This window comes from Natrix helvetica, assembly GCF_964273705.1.
Source record: "Natrix helvetica genome assembly, chromosome: 1".
In the NCBI taxonomy this organism is placed as follows: domain Eukaryota; kingdom Metazoa; phylum Chordata; class Lepidosauria; order Squamata; family Natricidae; genus Natrix; species Natrix helvetica.
This window is the reverse complement of record NC_138548.1, coordinates 110,920,592-110,943,550: the sequence shown is the minus strand read 5'-3', so window position 1 is coordinate 110,943,550 and position 22,959 is coordinate 110,920,592. Positions and strand designations below refer to the sequence as shown.

Below are 22,959 nucleotides of genomic sequence, written 5' to 3'. Positions count from 1 at the left end.
TGAATTTTGATCACGTTACTATGGGGATACTGCAACAGTCATAAGTGTGAAAAACAGTCGCAAGTCACTTTCTTCAGTGCCATTACAACTGCAAATAACCACTAAACAAATGGTTGTAAGTCAATGACTACCTGTATTTCATCCCATAGAAGAATCTGTTTCAATGAACAGATTATCTGATGGCAAACATAGACTTGATAGCTTCACATCTGAACACAATACTGACATGAGCACATTAGTCTTTCTAGGTCAAACTCTCTTAAAACACTTGAAGAAAAAAAGCATCAATCGTTTCCTTCTTTTTAAAAGTGAAAAGTCAGAGTTGGATGAATGAGACAGAGCAGCCACAAAGCATGCTACAGGGTTCTTTTCCTCTCAAGGCAAGAGAGGGGAAATAGTTATGGGAAGCCTACGGTTCTCCAGATATTCTTGATGAGGGATTCTCAGAGTTATAGCAACCAGCATCCACAGATATATTTTTTTGTTCTATAAAATGATAAGCTGTGAATTTGGTACCTACCGTACTTCCTAGGACAGCAATTAAGAAGTAAAATATGAGGGGTCTTTGGTGCTCTCTGAGCTTGGCTGCTTTCTTACAGATGTTACATTACCTAAACGAGGTAACATGCTAGTGACTAGTGCTGATGATGTTACCTCATTTGGGTAATGAAACAACCAAGTTCAGAGAGCACCAAGGACCCCTCATTTCAACCCCGAGCTACAAATATTCATGTTTATTGGTAAAGTAAAATATACTTCTGCATGTCAAACTTCACAATAAAGTAGCTATAGGAATGCCAGAGTGTAATCCTTGATTCAGCCTTCAAGAATGGCAGTTTATTATAAGCAGGATGGATTCCCACCCTCCTCAAAAGGAACTGTTGGTTTAGAATCCGAAATGGTGGCAGGGTGGCTTAAACTAAGCAGCTATCTATTCTTATTAAGATGCAAATTGGGCATTGCAGAGGAAATCCCCCAACCATCCCTGCTTCTTTTGAGAGCTTAACAACTTGCTTTCTTACCACCCACTCAGTGCCTTATGAAAAATCCCCTCAAATCACAGCGCTACTACCGAATTATTCATATTTTTGCAGCACTGCCAATCAAAAGGCGTAAGTCTTATTAAAGAATTAGCACCTTACGTTTCCACAGCAACTTCAGAAATGCCAGGCAACCGCTCTACCTCAGAGGCCAGGCAAAAGTTAATCAGGATTTGCAGTGCAGATAGCCTGGCTCTCAGGTTTCTCAGTCACTGAAACAAACATCTTGCAGCTGGAACATCTGGCAATAGGATCCAAAATGTAAATTGCTGCCCTGTTATAGGTAGTGCACTTTAAGCTAAGGTGATCTGCTGGGGGAATTTAATATATCTGAGTCAGTGTAACCGGGGATTTGTATCTACTGTATCAGAGGGATTTCCACTTGGCTTGTTCTCTTTTCTGATTGGTCCCTACAATATATTTGGCTGATTGTAAAATGAAATTTCACGAGAAGAGTACTCCACTCCTCTGCTCAGAACAGAATTCCTTATGCCACCAGACTCAAAATTTTGACCATGGACAATCTGGAACTGCCAGATTGCCAACAGCCAGCAGTTGGACCTAAGCATAGTACACAAAATTGTCTGCTACAATGTCCTTACCTGTCAACGACTACTTCAGCTTCAACCTCAATAATACAAGGGCAAATAATCAATACATACTCAAGATAAACCACTCCAAACTCGATTGCAGAAAATACGACTTCAGCAACAAAGGGGTCAACGCCTGGAATGCTCTACCTGACTCCGTTGTTACATCCTCAAACCCTCTCAGCTTCAACCTTAAACTGTCTACCATGGACTTCACCCCATTCCTAAGAGCTCCTTAAACGGGGCATGCATAAACGCACCAAGGTGCCTACCGTCTCTGTCTTACTGTCCCTGTTTATTTGTATTCATTTCCTTTGTTCATGTCTACAGTATGTTCATATTTCTACCTGCTATCTTGTACATGTTTGACAAACTAATAAATAAATAAACCAACCAATGTTCTAAACAAGCACCACTAAAAAAAGCACACTGCATATCATCTGCATACTTATAATGCTTATTACCATACTTGACAGGGAAACTGGGTATACTGAAGGATGGAATGCAAGCCCAAAAGCTTACATACATTACATAACTCTTTGCTGTGATGAAGTACTATGCTTCTAAACGGAAGAGAATAGCATGGCGATCACTCTTCCCTGATCCAATGAAGTCCCTTAAAACATAATGCAAGGATACATACACAGCCCAAAATCTATAGCCTATGTAAAATTTAATTTCTCTTGACTAAGGATAAGCAGGATTGTTTTGCAAAAGTTAATTAGCATTGACATTTTCAATTACATGAGTTATGAGCATGAGAAATACTAGATTATACACTACTGTATCTTATATAATTCCAGTTATAAATTTGTAATATATTCTAACTGCATTTATTCATATGTCATACAATTTTGCGCGTCTTTTTTCACTTTAGTATAAATAAGTAATAGTCACATTTGCGAGGAGGGTGGCTTTATGAGTTTGATAAATAACCAATCCCTGCTTTCATATTACACCTGTTAGGCCTGGAAGCCATCTTTTGCATTGGGCCTTCAGACCTGCCACAGGGAAATTGGCAGAGGAGAATCATATGGAGTGGGATAGATATAGTCAAAATAAGACTCCTTTCTCAGAGAGTCAAGGACGTCTTGCCCTGCATCTGGAGTGGTGTGACTGGGAGATGGTGCCTGATTGGACTACGTGATGGATCTGTGGGTGCTGGGGCAGGGACTTGAACTTTGTTTCGGTGGGGAAAACCTGGAAACTTTCAGATTCGGGTTTTCACAGATGTGCCAATATGACATCTCTAATAAAATGGAGCTTTGAGGAACCTCAAGCCTTGGAGTCTTTTTTCGTTAGGGGTGTTACTTGGAACGCTGACAACACCTTAATTTCTGCTGTTCTCTTTTGGTATACAAAGGAACCCAGATTTAATACTGAAATATTATAAGAGAAGTAAATATATCAACACTTAAAAGATGGCAAATTTATGCTAAATTACGCTTCACAGAATAGCTGAAATTTAATTTGACACTGAAGAATAGTCAGTAGAGGCTATCATCCAAGTCAATTTGACACATTGATATTTCCAATAATATTACTTTTGAACACATTATTTCCTACCGTGTTACAAGTCCCACTGTGTCTCTGCAAAGGACTAGAGTTACTTTACAAGAGTCCAACATATACAGCTGCACTGGGTCTTGGAAAGATGGGATGTCTGAATAGAGAGGCAGACCAAAGCAGGCTACGGTTGACTGATCTGGGGGCAAAGTTACTTCCTACTTCTACTACTTCACCTCTGAGAGAGCACCTCGTGCTTGCTTCACCCTGATGGGATTCTTGAGTAGACAGGCTGACTCAAAGAGTAGACTAAGAAAGGCCTGTGTTAATCAGTGAGTAATTCAGGTAGATGAAGTTTTTTTTTTAATGTGGTAAGGCAACACTTGGAATAGTGAATGCAGTTTTGGTAACCATGATGTAAGAAAGATGTTGAGACTCTAGAACAGGGGGGTCAAACTGGGGGCCAACAGGCCAGACACATCATTTACAGGCGAACGTCCACCCCAGCTCCATGAATGGGGAAAACGTCATGAAACATCACATGATGATAATATGCTGTGGCGAGTTTGACACCCATGCTCTAGAAAGAGTACAGACAACAGCAACAAAGATTATTAGAAGACTAGAAGTTAAAACATATGAAGAAGAGTTGCAGGAATTGGGTATGTCTAGTTTAATTAAAAGAAGGATTACGGGTGACATGATAGCAGTATTGCAATATCTCAGGGGTTGCCACAAAAAAGAGGGAGTCAATCTATTCTCCGACTCACCTGAAGGTAGGCAATAGATGGAAACTAATCAAGGAGAAAAGCAACCTAGAACTATGAAGAAATTTCCTGACAGTAAGAACAATTAATCAGTTGAAACACTTGTCTCCAGAAGTTGTAGATGCGCCAACTCTGGAAGTTTTTAAGAAGAGATTGGGCAACTATTTGTCTGAAATGGTATAGGGTTTCCTGCCTAGGCAGGGGGTTAGACTAGAAGACTTCCAAGGTCCCTTCCAACTCTCCTATTCTATTCTATTCTATTCTATTCAAATATAAATATAGAGATTTGACCATTGGAATGTTCAAATGTGGCAGGCCACCATTGTGAAAGCACCTCCATGCTAGTAAACAATCAGAATGAACTGAGGGACTTTTCAGGGTGTCAGGTCTACCCATCCGCTAACATGAGTAGATGAGTTCAACTGACTAAGCAACATTTTACTGAGAGAGAAGTGGTATTGTATTGCTCTGTTCCCAGATTGTTTTGCCCAAATATCCCTTCTTTTCATCCATCTCATTCTGCAGCAGTTCATCAACAAGGTTAACCTAGGAATAGGTGAAAGGATATTCCAAACATGATAGCACACTGAAATGTGTCACAATTATACGGCAAACTAGTTGTATTTAACACTTAACTGTCAGGTGCTGCTAACAATCTAATAGCTTCTTGTACACATACGCTTGTTACCACTATATTTTTTAAAAAACAAGAATAAACACTCTAGGAATCTGGAGAGATTCTGCTTATGACACCATCTTTACACGAAGCATAAAGGAGAAGGAACACCTGACATTCAGATGTTGGGGGCTAATATTATAAAAGACACCATTCTCATTTTTTAGTTTAGAATTTACAATTTAAAAGCAAACTTTTTATAATCCTTGGAGGATGAGAATGGGAAACCAACTACTTACTCTCGTTCCTCCACCCATATGTGGAACAATACTCACCATACTGCAGAATTAATGAAAAATTTATTATGTTGTTCCCACCTTCTTTTAAACAACTGAGAACAAGATAAACAATTTCAGATGGACTACACCATTCCAGTTGGCAAAAGGGATCCGCTCTTAAGTCAATTTGGTTGGGAAAGGAGAAACAGAAGATGTCAACATGCTTTCAAAAGCAATGTAGAAGTCTGTACTTTTCAGGCCATACACCCACTTTGACCAAGATTTTTCCTCAATAGTTCCACCCTGAAAGACTATTTATTCAACTGTGAACGATTTTAGATATATAATTAAAGTATTTCTAGCATTTGTCTTCAATTCTGAGAACTCTGAGAGTTTTTTCTGTTGGCCAAATCTTGTATTCTCACATATGAAATAAAGCAAGGCATGAGCAGATCATTCTGATGAGTTAAATAACCATGCCACTACAGGGATGAGCATGCTTAAATTTCTGATGGAGAACAGAAAACCAATCTTAATTGATTGGCCAATAGATCAGGACAGATACAGTTCAGCCAATCAATACCTTGTTCTTGGCCACAAACTGAGTGTATCGCTCACCTTCTTCAGTTTTGCATTAAAAAATAAACCCTACCATCCCAGTATAAAAAGCCAACAATAAGCCTCCCATTTGTCTGTCATTGTCTTGTCTGAGGTATCCAGGACCACAGTTAAGCTGATTTATTGATCATGCCTGTATACAATATCTTATCAACTAACTAGCTGGCACCAAATTGCACTAGATAAAAATCAACTGAATTCAAGGGGGCTTGGAATTAAGATCGTTTATGAGAATGTAATGACTCTAGGCTGATTTCTCTCTTTGCTCAACCCCCAGGGTCTGCCTGTCCTTCTCTTACAACCACAATAGGATTCGTGTTTTGGTATTAGAACTCTTTCATTGTAGTTCTGCTATCTTTCCAGTAAGGTGGGATACAAATACTGTGTGAGTGAACAGTTAGTGAACCATGCAACTCTCACTGCTTGCAAACATAATTTTGTAAAAAAAAAAAAACTTGAATGGTAATCCTACGCTTGCTCATGATAGCTTAGAAACTTGCAAGGGGCATGCAGAGAAATCTGTTCTGAGCTTCTGTTTGAAAGTTTGCCAGAAACACAATACGATCCTATTTTGTCAATGGCAAGGATTTAAGCTTGTTATGTAATGGCCATTACATGATTGATCACTCAGCTATAGCATTTCTATCTGCTTTGAAGCAGACATGAGTTCATCTGAAGGCTTACATTTGCCTTTGTTTATGTAACTGCCTATTGAGGGCCTTAACACTCAATTGCTACTGTAGAGAATATGGTGTGTTTGAATCAGATTTAATTATGCAAGGTTTTAATCTTTCCACCTCATCTATACTTTGCTGTGGTACTCAATTCAGTAGAATTAGAGTATGGTTGCTAAGAAGTAAATGTTATATCAAAATCGGGGAGGGGGGGGAAATCTCCACACCTTCTGTTTCAGTTCTTTCACTTGTGGAAATAAGAGAACTGTGCTGGTCTCAAAATCTATTCAGAAGAAGGATTTCAGAATGCATTCAAGAGCACACATAGAATCTTTAGACAGCTCAAATTTTTTGGGGGGATTCTATATGAGTCTGGAAGAGACAACACTGCTTTAAGCAGCTTTGTTCAAGATATCTTCAGGCTTGCATCAAAGCCTGCAAAAAAAAAAGTGACTGTTTTAAAAAGAGGGTCTTTGCTGTTTAGCATACCAAATCATTTTCAAAAAATATGCAGCCCTACAAAAAAATTAACAGCTTCACAGGCATAGCATGCTAAGCCATGATTTCCTCCACTTCACTTTGCTGAATCTACCTCAATTGCCAGGATCTAGGTAGCAGACTAAGCACAAGCAATCAAAGCATATTTTCACTTATCAATATTATTGTCATACCTGCAAGCCATCTTTCCTTTTTGGACTTCAAGCCTGCCACACTTTCTACTGTGGAAAAATGGGAGGGGGGATTATATGGAGTTGGGTGATATGTAGCCATAATAACATTCTTCTTAGAAAGCCAAGGTCATCTTTGTCTCTGTACCTGGCTGGATGGGTGGAATCTGTCTTCGTGGCAGTGAAAGATTGGACCATGTGATGAAATTGTGGGTGTTGGGGCAGGATCTTGAACTTTCAACTGGGTGAGAAAACCTGGAAGCTTTCAGATTTGGGTTTTCCCAGATTTGCCAACATGGCTCTTTTAATAAATTGCAATTTTCAGGAACATCTTGCCTGGAGTGTTATTTGTTTGAGGATACTATTTGGAACCCTGACAATCATATCAGTCAGCATCAAGTAACTGAACTGTGTGATAGCAAATGTCAATCGAAAGTTAGTCTAATCACTATGAGGTGTTTTTAGTGAAAGAAAAAGCAATTATATTTCTTGTTTCTCTAAACACAAATAATGGGGATGCTCTTATTGAAACACCACTTAGAAATAGATGTCCCAATTTTTGTTCTTATTTTGCGAACTTTGGTTGATGGACAAGCATTGCCAACGTTGGCACCTTCTATGAACCATACTTTAAAGACAGCATTAAAGTCCTTCAAAATATAGCCAACCAAATTCAAAGGAGGAATAATAGCAAGGCAGCCGACTATTCAAGTATCTCTTCAGAAGCCAACAAACAATAACCAAAACTAGTGTAAAAACAGATCAGTACTTTTAAGGTTGAAGTGACAAAGTCAAGTACAAATACGTATAAAATTCAGAATAAGCCAAAGTACCAAAATATTGCATTTGAATGTCTGCTCCTGATGTCTTCTCCCTTGAAAGGGATGGAGATGAAGCAGAGAATTCTTGCTCCTGCTTTACCTATTTCACAGGATTTTTAATGCTGACAAACACTTCTGAGAGCCTAGATGTTATAAAATTATGTAAATAAGAAATGCAACATATCTTATTGCAAACGGCAGTAATACCTTACTGTGATAAGAAGAAATACCTGTACTGTCTACATCTGTATATTTCTATATATTTCTGCTATTCTGCTACATATGCTTTATTAACTATATTTTCTCCTCCTTTTCTCGTTTCAGTTTGATGGTGATAGATGCAAAATTCTGGAATTTTATTCTCTCAACAATCCATTAACATTACTGTAAGAAGCCACTCTGTGTCTGTAGGAAAATTGCCAAACGCTGCCTATTACATTTTCAAAAGCATTTTGTCTTTACGAGGGCATCTGCTTTCAGTTTTCACTAACATGCCAGAAAAGTGAATAAACCAACGATAGCTAAATCAGCATAAATGCACCATGAAGGCTCCATTATATCGCTACAAAATAAAGTCTTGGTTCATCTAACTGCTCAAGTTGTAAAGAAATAAACACACTAAAACAAATCTTATGTCCCTGTGATTTTATTAGCTCAGCTGCAAGATTTAAGATTTCAACAATGACTGGAAATATATACAAAATAATCCCTAATTATTTTGTATATATATTATGCAAATACCCATCAAGGTCTCCATGGGGGACAAGGTGGCTGAAATCATGCAATCAAACTCCATCCCTTTTATTTATACAGCATGGGGACTCTATATTAAATTAAAGATTGACAGCCATAGACCAAAAATATGTATAAGGGGTTGGACTTCTGCTGTACATGCCATCTTGTATCTTGACCTGTACTATATGAAAACATGCTTAACAAGCTTTCCCTAACCTGATCATTTCCAGATGAGCAAACTTTCAATTTCTACCATCCTTCACCAATATAATCAAAGATCTCCCCAAAGATGTACTTAGGCATATTAAAATATAAGCAGCAGGTTTACATATAAGAGAGCAAGCATGGTGTACAGTCGTTGTTAAGGAATGAAGCTAGAAACTGGGATTCTTATGAGTTTTATTCTTGTCTTAGACACGAGGTCAACTATCTTTCTTGGGAAGGAAGCAAAGGAAAACCACTTCTGAAAAATCTTGCCAAGAAAATTCCTAGGCTTTGCCCAGGTAGCCATGACAAGTAAAAAAAAAAACAATTCAAAGGCACCAAAAGAAAAAGAGTTGCTAATTAACAGAAAAATACATTCACCATTTCAGAGCCCCCTTTGCCTTCTTAAACCCAACTCAACCCACTAGAGGCAGCTACCAATAAATTAAAATAAATAAACAAATAAATAATTCTTCATATTAAAATTGATGCACTTTTTTTTGCTGAACTATCAGTTATATTCATAACCACCAGCAAATTCCAATTACACAATGAGTTCTTACCCAGGGATCCCCAAGCCCTGGTCCATGGCCCAATGGGAACCAGGCTGCACAAGCAATGGGCGAGTGCACAGAGTTCCATTTGTATAAGTGGTAAGCATGTGTGTGAAACCATCCCCTCCTTCCGCCCCTGCTGGTCTGTAGTGCCAGAAAGACTGGGGACTGCTGTTCTGACCACTTATGTTACCTTGCCCTTTCTACTTCAACTTGAACGGCTCTTTAACAGAATTCCCCTTCTCTTTCCAAAATTTAGAATGAGGTAAAGAAACAGGAAAGAAGTATGTCATGGAAACATCAGCTTCAGTTTTAACCTTTGCACATATGAGGATGCAAGACACTACAAACCTGCAATATTGCAAAGATTATACGCTGCCCATTATGTCAGCAACGGAACTAATGCATATTTTTCACAAATACTCAGAAACCTGAATGTAATTCAGAAAGAACGTATAAGTATGATGCCTTATTTAAATGTCATGCACATTTTTTCACCACTTAAAAAGCCCAATGAAATATCATCTTAAGATGGCACATGGATATTTTTTGTCTTCTCTGCTCTATCAGAATATACAGTATTCTATGCAGTGGCTACTATTCTCAATATTTTAACCACATCAGATTTCAACATATAAAATGAAAAGTCTAGGTTATGAGATGTGTAAAGGGACTGCCTAGAGGAGTGTTAGTACTGTTTTATAATGCTTTGGTAAGACCATACTTTGAATATTGCATCCAGTTTTGATTGTGACAATATAAAAAAGATGTTGAGACTCTGGAAAGATGTAGAGAAGATCAACAAATATGATTAGGGCTGGAGGCTAAGACGTATAAAGAATGGTTGCAGGAATTCAGTATGTCTAGTCTAGTGAAAAGAAGAACTGGGTTGACATGAGAGCAGTATTCCAATATTTGAGGGACTGCCATAAAGAAACGGGGATCAATGTATTTTCCCCAACACCAGGAGGCAGAACAAGAAACAATGGATGGAAACCAATGAAGGAGAGAACCTACTTCAAACTAAGGAGAAATTTCCTGACAGTGAGAACAATTAACCAATGGAATGGGTTGCCTTCAGAAGTTGAGGATGTTCCATCTCTGTAGCTTTTAAGAAGAGATTAGACAGCCATTTGTCCAGAATGGAATAGGGTCTCCTGCTTGTGCAGGGGGTTGGACCAGAAGACCTTCAATGTCCCTTCTAACTCTGTTAATGTGTTCTGTTCTATTCGTCATTTCACCATTTCCAGTCAGTAAACCTTTACCTAGAGTGCTTTCTCAATCAATCCTGATTTATTTATACAGATACTGCACAATGAATATTTTAAGGAGCAAATTGTCTTTATACTTCCCTAAACCACCAACTTTATATATATACATAGTATATACATTCACACTGTCAGGGGCAAGTAACAGGAGCCAGGATAGAGTTTAAAAGCACTGTGAGTTTGTTCCATTCAACCTATACACAAGAATCTGATCTACTAACAGTCAAGGCAAATTGGTGCCAGATAACAGTCAACAGACTTCAGAGAAGGGGGGCTTAAGTCTCTTTCATGGGTGCAGGGACTATAGACTGATGATGCCTTTGACCCTGCCCTCAAGCTCTACCTGGTCATCTCCTATACACACTTTATACTAAAAAGCAACAACAGAGTTGCTTTTATGTAGGTACAATCTGAATTTCACACATTTCTGAACTTTAAATCCAACCAGGCCCAACTACAATGGTAAGTGATACTCAGTAAGTGATACTCAGAGTTATAGTTCAACATCAGGTGAAAGACTCACTGTGATGACTTGGAAATAAGTCCCATTCTACTCAATACAATTCATTCCAAGTCATTCCAAGTTATTTATGCATACAATTATAGCTGAGAAGAAAGTGCTATTTACAGAGATAGTGTAAAATTTATAATTAGATTGTTGGATTCATAATGGTAAGCTATGAGCTTAAATATCAGCTTAATGATGAAGTTCAGCCCACTGAATAATTTACTGTACAGCAAAATACAAATAAACCGAAGTGCCATCTTAATCATCTGATGTTATTGTTGTCACCCATATTAATCTCATTTGCAGAGCAGACAGCAATGAGGAAACAACTGCCAGAATAATCTAAAATCAGAGTGTGTGTTTATTAAGATCCATCAGAATTCACAAGCTTTTTGAACTTTTAGAATTATTTATTTGGCAAATTAAAAGAGCAGGCCTTAGGAGTTCTTGAAAACTTTCTACCCTACTGTGTGAGTCAGGCCTACATTCGGAGAACTACATTTGGAGAACAGGCCTGTTTACACAATCTGATATCTAAATCCAAAAAGGATTATTTGCGGCTAGTGACATGTAGGATGATAGCCAGTAAATTGGTCCAGAAACCAATCATCTGACTTCTACTCAAAAGTTTCAAAGAATGAAAAATGGAGAATGAGAATAGGGTCCAATCAAGGGTTAATAATATGCTAAAGAATCTAAGACACAAAGCATTCAGTCTCACAAATTCACAAATATTTATAACAATAAGCCACTTCTAAAGAGCTTTCTAGTAAAATATCCTATTAACTCCTCCTTAACTCAACTTTTACTCATTAAGCCTGATCTGTTTGCAAGTTCATCTAAATATTCCGTAGATTTTTCATGCCCAAGGTTGTCTTCATATATGTAAGAACTCGGATGTGTCTTCATAATCTGATATGGCAATAATCTCTCTTCATTTTGGGCTAGATGACATCAGTGCAGTGGTGGGTTCCAGATACCGTTGCAACTGGTACGGTGCAACGGGGCCGGGCATCCACCAAATGCACATGTGCAGCACCGGAGAACCAGAACTGATTGTGGCCCAAATCCTGTGATAGTTTGGGATAACAGTCTTACCTATATAATGGTTCATCGCACAGTTAGCCAGATGTTCAGATTGGATTTGGCATTTTTATCCAGCTGTTGAGTCCTTCCCAAGAGCCTGGGATAGGATGATGTTCTTGATGTTTTATGGTGTTACAAGTATTGTCATAGGTAGTAAGCTGTTTTAAGTAAAGTTGCAACTGACTGATGTTGATTTTGTCAATGTTGATGGTATTCAAGTGATGCTCCAGGTGTTTGTGAGATTGCATCCAAAGCACTTATTGGTATTACTTTTGCTTTCCTTTGCCACAGTCGTTCTATTTCTATTTTGCAGGGCTTTGCTTTTTGTTATTTTTTATTACTATTGTGGTGGTTATTATTATTTTATATTTGGAAGAACTGAGAAGATACCACAACACTATCATGCTGGTGCTATTTTGCTTAGTCCAAATAAAAATATATTACCCAACTGTGGAATCTGCATTTTTCTCATAGCCCAACATGGCTATAATTCCTTCTTTTGTCTGAGAATAAAGGGGTTTTATTTCAAATGTTTGCTTCCTTGAGTGCTTGGTTTTGTTCCAGTTCTGTATTGGTTCAAATATTTCTCAATGAAAAACCAAACTCTTTGACTCTGCTTAGCAAAAAATGATTTTTGGTTAAAAGAAAAAGAATCGATCAAAACTCAACCTCCTCATTTTATGTGTATGGAGTCATTCCGGATTACGCTTTGTATTGTGTCGAAGAAAATCCTCCACCTTTGTTCAGACTTATTTTAGTTAGACTCTAAATGCTCAAGGCCTTGCATTTGCTGTAAAATATGCTGTTCATTGCTACAAAAGAATTGCACACTAATAAAAATGTTTCTAAATTGTCCTTTGTCTAGCAACTGACTGGGCCTTTGACTGCCACAGACAGCATCAAACTGAAAGTTAGGAAATGTTTACCAGGAGAAGATATACTATCACAAAGGAAAATGGATTTCTTGCCTAGCCAGAATATTCTGCAGGGGAGCAGCAAGACCTCTGGATTCCCCTTGTCTCTTATGGTTCAATTCCCCGGTACACATTTTAGATCTGACTCTATTTGGAATTAGGGTGATTTCTCTTGGTCAAGCCTTTCTTCCTGACCAGATACATTGCAGCCGTGGTGACTGAGACTGCATGCAAATCAAGTATAAATCACAACACACAGACCTTCCCCGTAAATTATACCGATATAGTACCGCCTTTTGAATAACCGTACAGTAATTGTGGCTTTTTTCCAAATGTACAGTTCTCCGGCTGACCAGCCATTTCTACCTGCCTGCCTGAGCAATCAGAGATCTTATGCTGCTCTCGATAGATTATAAGGAAAGGTAGGGAGGAGGGAGGCAAGCATGCAGAGAATGGGAAGCATCAATGAAGCTGTGTCTTTTGCAAGCCACATCTGTAATAGGACTGAAAGAGAGGTGGGCTGCTCTCCTCTGAACCCTTTGGGACTTTATGAATGGAATAAAATAGGGCTATGTGGTAGCCTTTGGCAAAATATATGCCAGTGTGTAATTGTATGTAATCTTTAATAACGGTTGATTTCAAGTCTTCAGAAAGACAAACAGAATGCAACTAGGCTAGTGTAGCTAAAAGCTTCTTATTCCATCATACCTTTCACATCCATGCATGCTCACTAGACAAATACGTAGAATTGCGCAGGCACAAATGCATAAATTCATTCAGGCTTGCACGTTCACATGCAAAATGAGTCAGCTGACCCATCAGATTTTCTCACTGCTTGCCTGCTCAGCACACTTCCCTTGGTTTGGGTGTACACAGGCTCTTTAAGCTTCCCGACAAAGGGCTTTTTCATCCACAGCAGTAAAAGTGCTATTTGAAATGTCCAGATATAAAATATATTAGTTGAACTACAAAGGTCAAAATGCATGTTGGGTTTAAAAATAATTTTCTTTCATTTACTCTTTCTCTCTTTTCTACGTCAAGACAGTATATCAGGCTCAGACATTAAATCATGTTTCAGAGTCACTTTGATTTAGCAGCTTGAATGATTACAGTCACATCCAGCCTTGCATTGAAGAATTCAAGGGACCCTCCTTCCTCCTACTTTTCTGAAAAATGAACTAGTAAGGTAGCCTTCACCAAGACAGACAGACAGACAGACAGACAGACAGACAGACAGACAGACAGAAAGAAAGAAAGAAAGAAAGAAAGAAAGAAAGAAAGAAAGAAAGAAAGAAAGAGAGAATATGGCTGGCTTGAAATCATCCACCGAGCTTGTATGACTAGTCTTTCTGGTGCCATTTCAACTCCTTAACCACCTGCCCACATAGACACTAAATCAAGATTCAAATCCCTATTCACCTTTACTACTTCATAGCCTACCTTCTCCTGTAGGTTTGGAGATGTTTTAAATTCCTTAGATGTTCTACAATTCTAAAAAGTAAACTGTGGTACTTTGAAGGCATGTGGCAGCCAAATTCTAGTTTGCAAAATCCAGTAAATGTGGGGCTTCCCCTCTATGATTTTTTTCCATAGCTCAGTGAGGATCTGCAAAAACTTCTGCAAAAAAAGCTTGCAGAATTTTAGAAGTGATATGTTACAGTTCATTCTAAGGCTACAAATTAATCAAAAACAGAACTTCAATTTATAGACCATGAAGCTGAGAACGATGCTATGAAGCTATGAAACAAGCACACATCACACCTTTAGTAAAAGGGAAATAAAGACAGTTCTACCTATTATTATTTTTTGAAAACCTGCTGAAAAGGCCTGGTTGTTGTAGAACCACAATACAATAGCGGAGCCAGGATCTTTATCTTTAAGTATCCCCATTTTCCATCACTATTACTCTTTCTTACAAGAAAGATTTCAACCTGGCCTAGATACTACATGCCAAATCTTAGCAGACTTCCTTCTAGGGGCTACACGGGCTTACAAGTCCGTGTTTTGGAGTAGTCAAGCGCTGACTCACAGTATAAACACGGTTGCTGGCAGGAGCCCTGGCTCCAAATGCTTTGTGGTCGGAATCTCTTTAATTCACTATGTATTGACTTAGCCCAAAGACACCAGACACCAGCAAGTGGAACTTTGCACAGGCGCGGGTTCCCTATCGCCAAGGCTCTGGGGGCTGCTGAGCAAACTCTTGGTAGCATCAGGAGCATAGCCAGTCCTGTGAACCCCCCCGCCCCGCCCCGCCTCCCAAGAGCATCAGAGCCTTCAAATGCCAGCATCCCAAAAAGAGTGTGTGAACCTGGTCTCCTCCCTTTGGGCTTTCTTTCCAAGCGTCTCTACATGAACGACAATAAAGGGGAGTAGAGGCTATTCAATATACATACTCACCACCACAACCACCACCATCTTCTGATTTTTTTTTTTTTACTAACCCTGAGTATAACCTGTATCTCTCCCCCCCCCCACGCAACCCCCTTTATTCCTCCTTGTACTTCGACACACGTCATAAATATGCGATGGGTTGGTTGCAGGTCTGCTTTCTCCGCATCGCTGCTATATCGCTGCTGCGGATTTGCGAACGCCCGCAAGAGCGTTTCTCCTCGACCCTGCAGCAATTGTGCATTAAACGCGCACACGCAAACTCCGCCACCAAAGGACGTGCCCCCGCCCGAACAAACTTCCTCTTACTGGGGGGGGGAGGGGGGGGAGGCAGACCAAATTCACGCACCGTCGCAGCGTAAACAAAACCCATTCCGCAGCCACATTTCATCCCCGTTTCCATCTGCGGCACGCAGGAGGCGTTTGGATCCTGATGTGGAAGGCATTGCGGTACATACAGGGGGAAAATCCTTGTCAGGTTCCCACAAGATTTCGGACCCGCAACGTACCAATGGTCCTGCAGTGCTGTGCGGGATGAGGAAGCCCCCCCCCCCCCCCCGCTCTATTCTCCCCGGCTCTCATGCAAGGCAACCCCTTCATACGTGGGAACACTTACCCGCCTGGCACTTCCTCCGCAGCCCAAGATCAAAGCCCCTGCAGCGCTCCGACGAGTTGCAAAATGCTGCACATTCGCCAGGATGATTAAACCACAATTACGAGAGGATTTGATGGGAACCGCTTGGAAAGGCTTGGGCAAGCGCTGAGAAGGCAAGTTCTCAGCCTTTTGCAAACACAAACACGCAGCCACACCGAACTGCGGTCATTATGCCAGCCGAGGAAACTAGGGAGCAGGCATATTTCCGCACCGGGGACGCGGGCGGGCGGGCGCGCGCTGTGTTATGTGGGGAGCGGGTGGGGGGGAGGGATAGCACAGATAAGCATTAAACAGGGCTGAAGGATCCAGGAAGACAGAAGGTTGCACTTTAGAACTAAAAATGAACTGAGGATTAGGTCATGCCTTGAAAAAAAGCACCTGACGTCATCCCCAGCCAATCAGAGAGGGAGGCTCAGGGGCAGGATGACGTCAGCCTCTGATCCTGGGCTTTGGGTGCAGATTAAAGAGAGACAGGCAGGCAGAATTGCAATTTAAAAGGGGCTAGATTCTTTTTTGTGCTTCATTCCCTTTCAGGTGTTTTTTTTTTTTTTTTTGCAAGCTCTTAAAAAGGAAATGCCCCGGTGTTCGGGGAGCGGGGGGGGGGGCGGGGGAGAGGAGGGGGAGAAAGCCGGTGCAGAGGGATTGTAGCAACATAATACAAACCCTCTCGTTCTAAATCTGCATGCCATTTATTGTTGCAGAAGGGAGGGTAGGCTTACGTCGTTGGCACATAGATAAATCCTGCTGCTGGAAAGAAAAACTGAACATTGCTCCCTCTCTCCTTCCCACAGTGCTAAAAGCAAAGGGAAGGTGGATTGACTAGTTTCAAAATGAATTAAGACGCCACTCTGAATTACAGAGATGGACTGAGTAACCTCCGATACATAACCCTGACACTCAAATTTCAGCCATGCCTTTGATGAGGAAAATACACACCAAATACTGGGGGAGATGGCCACTTCTTAGGAGAATAGGCTAGCAATAGGCTAGTTGTGTTATACTGCTACTATCTGTAGTTGCATTGCATAATTGTTTGATATCGTTGTGCTGCTACTCCTGCAATAAACAATAATGCAGGCAAGCGTCTCACACAGTATTTGTTATTTTATTTATATCATATCCAGGATTGGCTTGTATTGAGCAAACTCCCTGTACCCCCTTCCCATTTTAACTAGTATCCACTCTCTGCTTTGTCATTTCAGGTGTTGTTGCTCTTTCTTTCCCTTCCTGGGTGATATATCTGACATATATGCAGTCAGGAAAATTGTACCTGAGATTTGTACACTTAATCCTACAATACTCTTAATCCAAAAAGCAGAGAAATAAAAGAGAATGAGTAGTTGTGATCTCTCCCAAATTCCTGTCTTGTGTAGGCTACAGTTTAATATATGTCTTCCCCTCCTCGTTATAGATGTATGGGCTTTTAATAGGAGTAATTTCTGAGGAGACATGTCTTAATATTATACCGCATCCAACTGGTTCCTTATCTGTTCTGAAAAGGCATGCCCAAGCTTTTCCAGTTCTTTCTCAGTCATCTACTTTTCCAACAAATGTACATTTTCAAGAAGATATGCTAGCAATTATGTAGAAATTGATGGCAACATACCGGTACTTTTCAAATTTTACTATAGTAATGTAGGACATTTTTTTTCCAAGTTTATTTGTTTTTTTAATGTAACATCAAATTTTCATCGAACTCTGTGTTCTGGGTACAATTGTGTTTACGTAATCATATACATTTTTGTTATTATTCCTCACCATCATATTAATAATATAACATAACAATATCGTAACATTAATATTTAACATTTGACATCTTCTTTAACAACTTTCCTCTTTACTATTTGTTGTAGTACAACTGTAGTACTCCAGTTGTACTCCTTTCTAACTTCTATTATTTAGCCATTGATAAAATATGTCCCATATCAAAAAGTATTCCATTTCTTCTTTATCCTTAATAGCAAATGTTAATCTATCCATTTTTGCACACTCTAAAATTTTCTTGATCACATTCCCCTCAGGCACAATCTCATCATCTTTCCATTGTTGCGTGAATGCAATTCTAGTTACAGTTAAGATATGCAAGTTCAAATATGTGGTCTTTTTATCATAGGTTTATGATAATGAACGCCCAACAAAAATATCGTAGAATACCCAACAAAAATATCTCTGGTTTCAAATCTGTATATTGTGTCATTTTTCCAGCCATGTATGTATTTTTGTCCAATATTTTCTTGCTTTGGGGCATGTCCACCACATATGATAGTATGAACCAGATGTTTGCCTACACTGCCAACATTTAGCCGATCTATGTTTAAACATTTTTGCCAGTCTTGCCAGTGCAAAGTGCCATCTATAAAACATTTTATACAAATTTTGGTTATATGTAGTCGACATCGTCAATTTAATATTTCTGTCCCAAAATGTAGGACAAATTATGTGATCTACAGATTTGAGATATCCTAGATTGAAGGGGATGGAAGCAGATTTTATTATATGTGTTTATTAATCAAATTTACATAGCCATCCATCTCACAAGAGGTAATCTATGTCTGTCTGTCTGTCTGTCTGTCTGTCTATCTATCTCTATCTCTCTACCTACCTACCTACCTACTACCTACCTACTTACCTGCCTACCTACCTACCTACCTACCTATCTATACACACATACAAGACATTAAAAAAATTAAAAAGTAACATTAGGATAAAGATTAATTAAAACTAAAAAGTATGCAAACCCCATACTGAGAGAAAACGAATGCATCCAGCCTCAAGAGTGGAGCCATCTAATCAAGCCTCAGGTTCCTTGGGTTGATCAGGCCTGATGACATAACCAAATCTTGAGGGACTTCTGAAATAGCAAAAGTGATGGAACTGATATAATGTCAGGAGGGAGAATGTCTGATAAGGTGGATGCCATGACAGAGAAGATTCACCACCCAGGTAAGGTGCACATGTGTGCTAGTCTTTTCCATCCTAGGGGGGCGGTGCTCATCTCCATTTCTAAGCCAAAGAGCCAGCACTGTCCGAAGACATCTCCGTGGTCATGTGGCCAGCATGACTAAATGCTGAAGGCGCATGGAGCACTGTTACCTTCCCACCAAAGTGGTCCCTATTTTTCTACTTGCATTTTTACGGCTTTCGAACTGCTAGGTTAGCTGAAGCTGGGACAAGTAATGGGAGCTCACTCCATTACGTGACACTAGGGATTCGAACTGCTGAGCTGCCAACCTTCTGATTGACAAGCTCAGCTTCTTAGCCACTGAGCCATTGCATCCCTTTCACCACCTGGAATCCACCAAATGTAGTCGCAGGCAGATGGTATCTTCAACATGCCCTCTCGTTCGAGTCTAATAAACCGGTTTATATAATCCTGACTGCTGGGATCAGAAAATAAATTAAATCATATAAATTTAGGCTGTCAGAGGATGAGGGAAATAAACTGTCATTTTTACAAGGTCACAATACACAAATGTTTGAATGGCCGCTGTTGGAAAATAGACCTAAATAAATAAATGAATACAAGATACTCAAAAAGTCAGACAATATTTGATTTCAAGGCTGGGTTTGCCAGATTGAGAGATAAGGACAAAAAGGGGTGTGTTTTCGCCTTTTGCCTAACATTTAATAATTCTACTTAGGTAGGACTTAGGATACAAATAGTCCTTGACTTATGACCACAATTAAACCCCAAATTTCTGTGGCTAAGCAATGGAGTTGTTGAATGAGTTTTTCCCCATGTTACAACCTTTTTGCTATAATTGTTAAGTTAATCACTGTAGTTATTAATCATATAGTCAATAAGCGAATCTGGCTTCCACCATTGACTTCACCATTGCCAGAGGCTGACTAGGAAGGTTACAAAGGGTGATCATATGATCCCAGGACAGTGCAATTGTCATAAATACATGCCAGTTTCTAAATGCTTGAATTTTGATCACATGATCATAGTGATCCTGCAACAGATGTAAGTATGAATACCAGTCATAGTCATTTTTTTCAGTTCTGTTGCTAAACAAATGGTTATAAGTGGAGGACTACCTGTATATGAATTTCAGCTTCACAGGTCTTACTAAAGGACCAGGCCTGGCTGGAAGCCATGGAGCTTAACTACCCTATTGTATTAAAAGTTAGATGAGGGCAGTTTGCTAGCTTATTCTTATATGACCTAAAGCAGAGCTGTCAAACTCGTGTTGTCAAGGTGGCGTCACATGATGTATCGAAACTTTTTCCCCCTTTGCTAAACCGGATGTGGGCGTGACCAGTGCCTGATGCATTGGGCCCGTGGGCCGCAAGTTTGACAGCCCTGACATAAAGCAAGTCTTCTTGAGCTGATGATTGAAATTCCTACAGGTTTGTGTGACAACCATAAGCTCAATCACTGAACTGTGGTGGCACAGTGGTTAGAGTGCAGTACTGCAGGCTACTTCTGCTGCCTGCAGGCTGCCTACAATTTAGCAGTTCAAATCTCACCAGGCTCAAGGTTGACTCAGCCTTCCATCCTTCCGAAGTCGGTAAAATGAGGACCCAGATTGTTGGGGGCAATATGCTGACTTTGTAAACTGCTTAGAGAGGGATGGAAAGCGCTGTGAAGCGGTATATAAGTCTAAGTGCTATAAGCAGTTGGGGAGGTACAATATTTAAAAGTCCCAATCAAGTTTTTTTGGGCAAAGGGGGAGCTTGCTCTGAGATTTTGCTCTTTGCTTTGCTTGCACGAGCCCACCGTGGACAGTTGCTGTACATATTAATATATAGATGAACATTTAATTATTGCAGGTGATATATTTATTTTTCATCCAGTCATAACCCCAATAAAATCATTCGTTTTACTCCATGCAGAGTCACTTAATCATTTGGGGGACTGTGGTCCCACAAAGCTTGAGAATCATTGACAGAAATATCTGGGAACTGCACCGCTCTGAACTGTTTAGTGTTAAGATTACCTCCCTCCGTTTATACCTACACTGAATAAAGAGCTTTCTTAAAGGAATGTACTGGGGAAGAAAACGGAAGGATGAAGAAGAATAAAACAAACATTAGGAAGCTTGATATCAGTCAAGTCGTAGGGACCACCCAGCAAGAGTCACTGAAGGGCTTATTCCTACAATGAAGGGAATAGGAACTGAATAATATTTTCAAGCTTTCATTAAATGAACGGGGTGGTCAAGCAGCATGTTCCTCCAATCCTGTGATTTGCACATAGGCAGAAAAACCCTGCCATCATTTTGGGGAGCTGGGAGATGTGATTGGAAAGGCACTGAATAAGAAAGGTTTCAGTACCTGCTTTTAATGATCTTGGCATAATAAAAGAGGCTTTTCACTGACATCCATGTACAATGATTTCGGTTATCTTAAATGAAATATTTTTTTAAACCAAACATACGTGAAATTAAAGGATTTTCCTGCATTCATATTTAAATCATTTTAAAGTTTATTCTGGCAATGATTCCTCTTGATGCACGACAATGCTAGACCTCATGTGGCTGGAGTGTGTCAGCAGTTCCTGCAAGACGAAGGCATTGATGCTATGGACTGGCCGGCCCATTCCCCAGACCTGAATCCAATTGAGCACATCTCGGACATCATGTCTTGCTCCATCCACCAACGTCACGTTGCACCACAGACTGTCCAGGAGTTGGGGGATGCTTTAGTCCAAGTGTAGGAGGAGATCCCTCAGGAGACTATCCGCCACCTCATCAGGAGAATGCCCAGGCATTGTAGGGAGGTCATAAAGGCATGTGGAGGCCACACACACTACTGAGCCTCATTTTGACTTGTTTTAAGGACATTTCATCAAAGTTGGATCAGCCTGTAGTGTTGTTTTCCACTTCAATTTTGGGTGCAACTCCAAATCCAGACCTCCATGGGTTGATGAATTTGATTTCCATTGTTAATTTTTGTGTGATTTTGTTGTCAGCACATTCAACTATGTAAAGAACAAAGTATTTAATAGGAATATTTCATTCATTCAGATCTAGGATGTCCTATTTTTGTGTTCCCTTTATTTTTTTGAGCAGTATATATACATTGTATTTTCAGAAGCTATTTTGTGGTATAAAAGGAATGTTCTGAAAAATACAATCTTGTTATTTAGTCTTGATATTGGATATACAGTGATACCTTGGTACTCAACTGCTGTCATGGCCCCATTGGAGCCTGAGTCCACAGAGGAGGATGAGCTGGAGCTGGGGCTGACAGAGGTCAAGGGAGCGGCCTTGTTGGCTTTGGACGAACATGGGGAGAAGCTGGATGAGGCAGCCCCAGGTCCCTTGGGCTTGGGATGGCTTGCCAGCATGGAAGAACGGGGGCAGAATGAAAGAGGGATGGGGGGGGGGGAAAGAGGGCAGGCAGTGGAGATGAGGAGGGACGGAACTCAGGCAACAAGCAAGGACTGCCCCTCCTGATCCTCGAGCATGGAGAGTTGAGATGAGACAGGAACAGCGCAGGCTGACCCAATGACGGGAACAGCGCAGGCTGACCCAACGACTTGGGAGGAGAGCACCCCGCCCTCTTCACAAGGCACACCTGGGGACTGTGGCAAGGGGCGTTTTTCAGGAACAAACACTGAATTCATGGAGATTTGTGTGCTGTTGCCAATGTTTGGAGTTTGTGGATTCATTGCCTAAGTCTTTTGCTTTGTGGAACTCATTGCCTTGTTCACCTGCCTTACTGGATTTCTTGCCTGGAAGCCATTGTGCTAATAGCATTTTGTTGGACTATTCACAGTCAGAGGCTGCTGGACGTATGTGTGCGAGTGTTTTGCTCTGGGACTTGCCATAAACGTGGGAGCGTTTGGGGGAAAATTGGAGCAATAAAAGGGGAGTTTGACCTATCAGCTGACTGTATTGCATACGTACCTCATCACAACTGCTTTGAAACTCATAGAATTTGGTATTCAATGCATTTTGATATGAAAATTCTGTCCCAGTACTCTTCCTTGGTTTGGTACACAATGCACAAGCTAGAACATGTTGGTGTCAGCTGCCTTATAACTCACTACATTACTCCTTATGGGGGAAAAATTGTTTGGTAATCATTATTTTTGGTATTTATCATACCACCCGGAACC

At 40.2% G+C, this 22,959-nt stretch overlaps 1 protein-coding gene across 3 annotated transcripts in view; it reads right to left on the bottom strand.

Moving 5' to 3' along the window:
* DUSP8 (dual specificity phosphatase 8) overlaps positions 1–16,110 on the bottom strand; it is a 132,554-nt gene extending 116,444 nt beyond the window's left edge. For 2 of the 3 annotated variants that reach the window (XM_081935454.1, XM_081935456.1), the window contains exon 1: positions 15,852–16,110. The gene's annotated coding sequence lies outside the window, so the exon portion shown is untranslated. Of the gene's footprint in view, positions 1–15,288; positions 15,414–15,851 lie in introns of those variants that run through there. The other variant, XM_081935455.1, reaches the window with a different exon arrangement.
* Between the last annotated feature and the right edge of the window lie 6,849 nt (positions 16,111–22,959).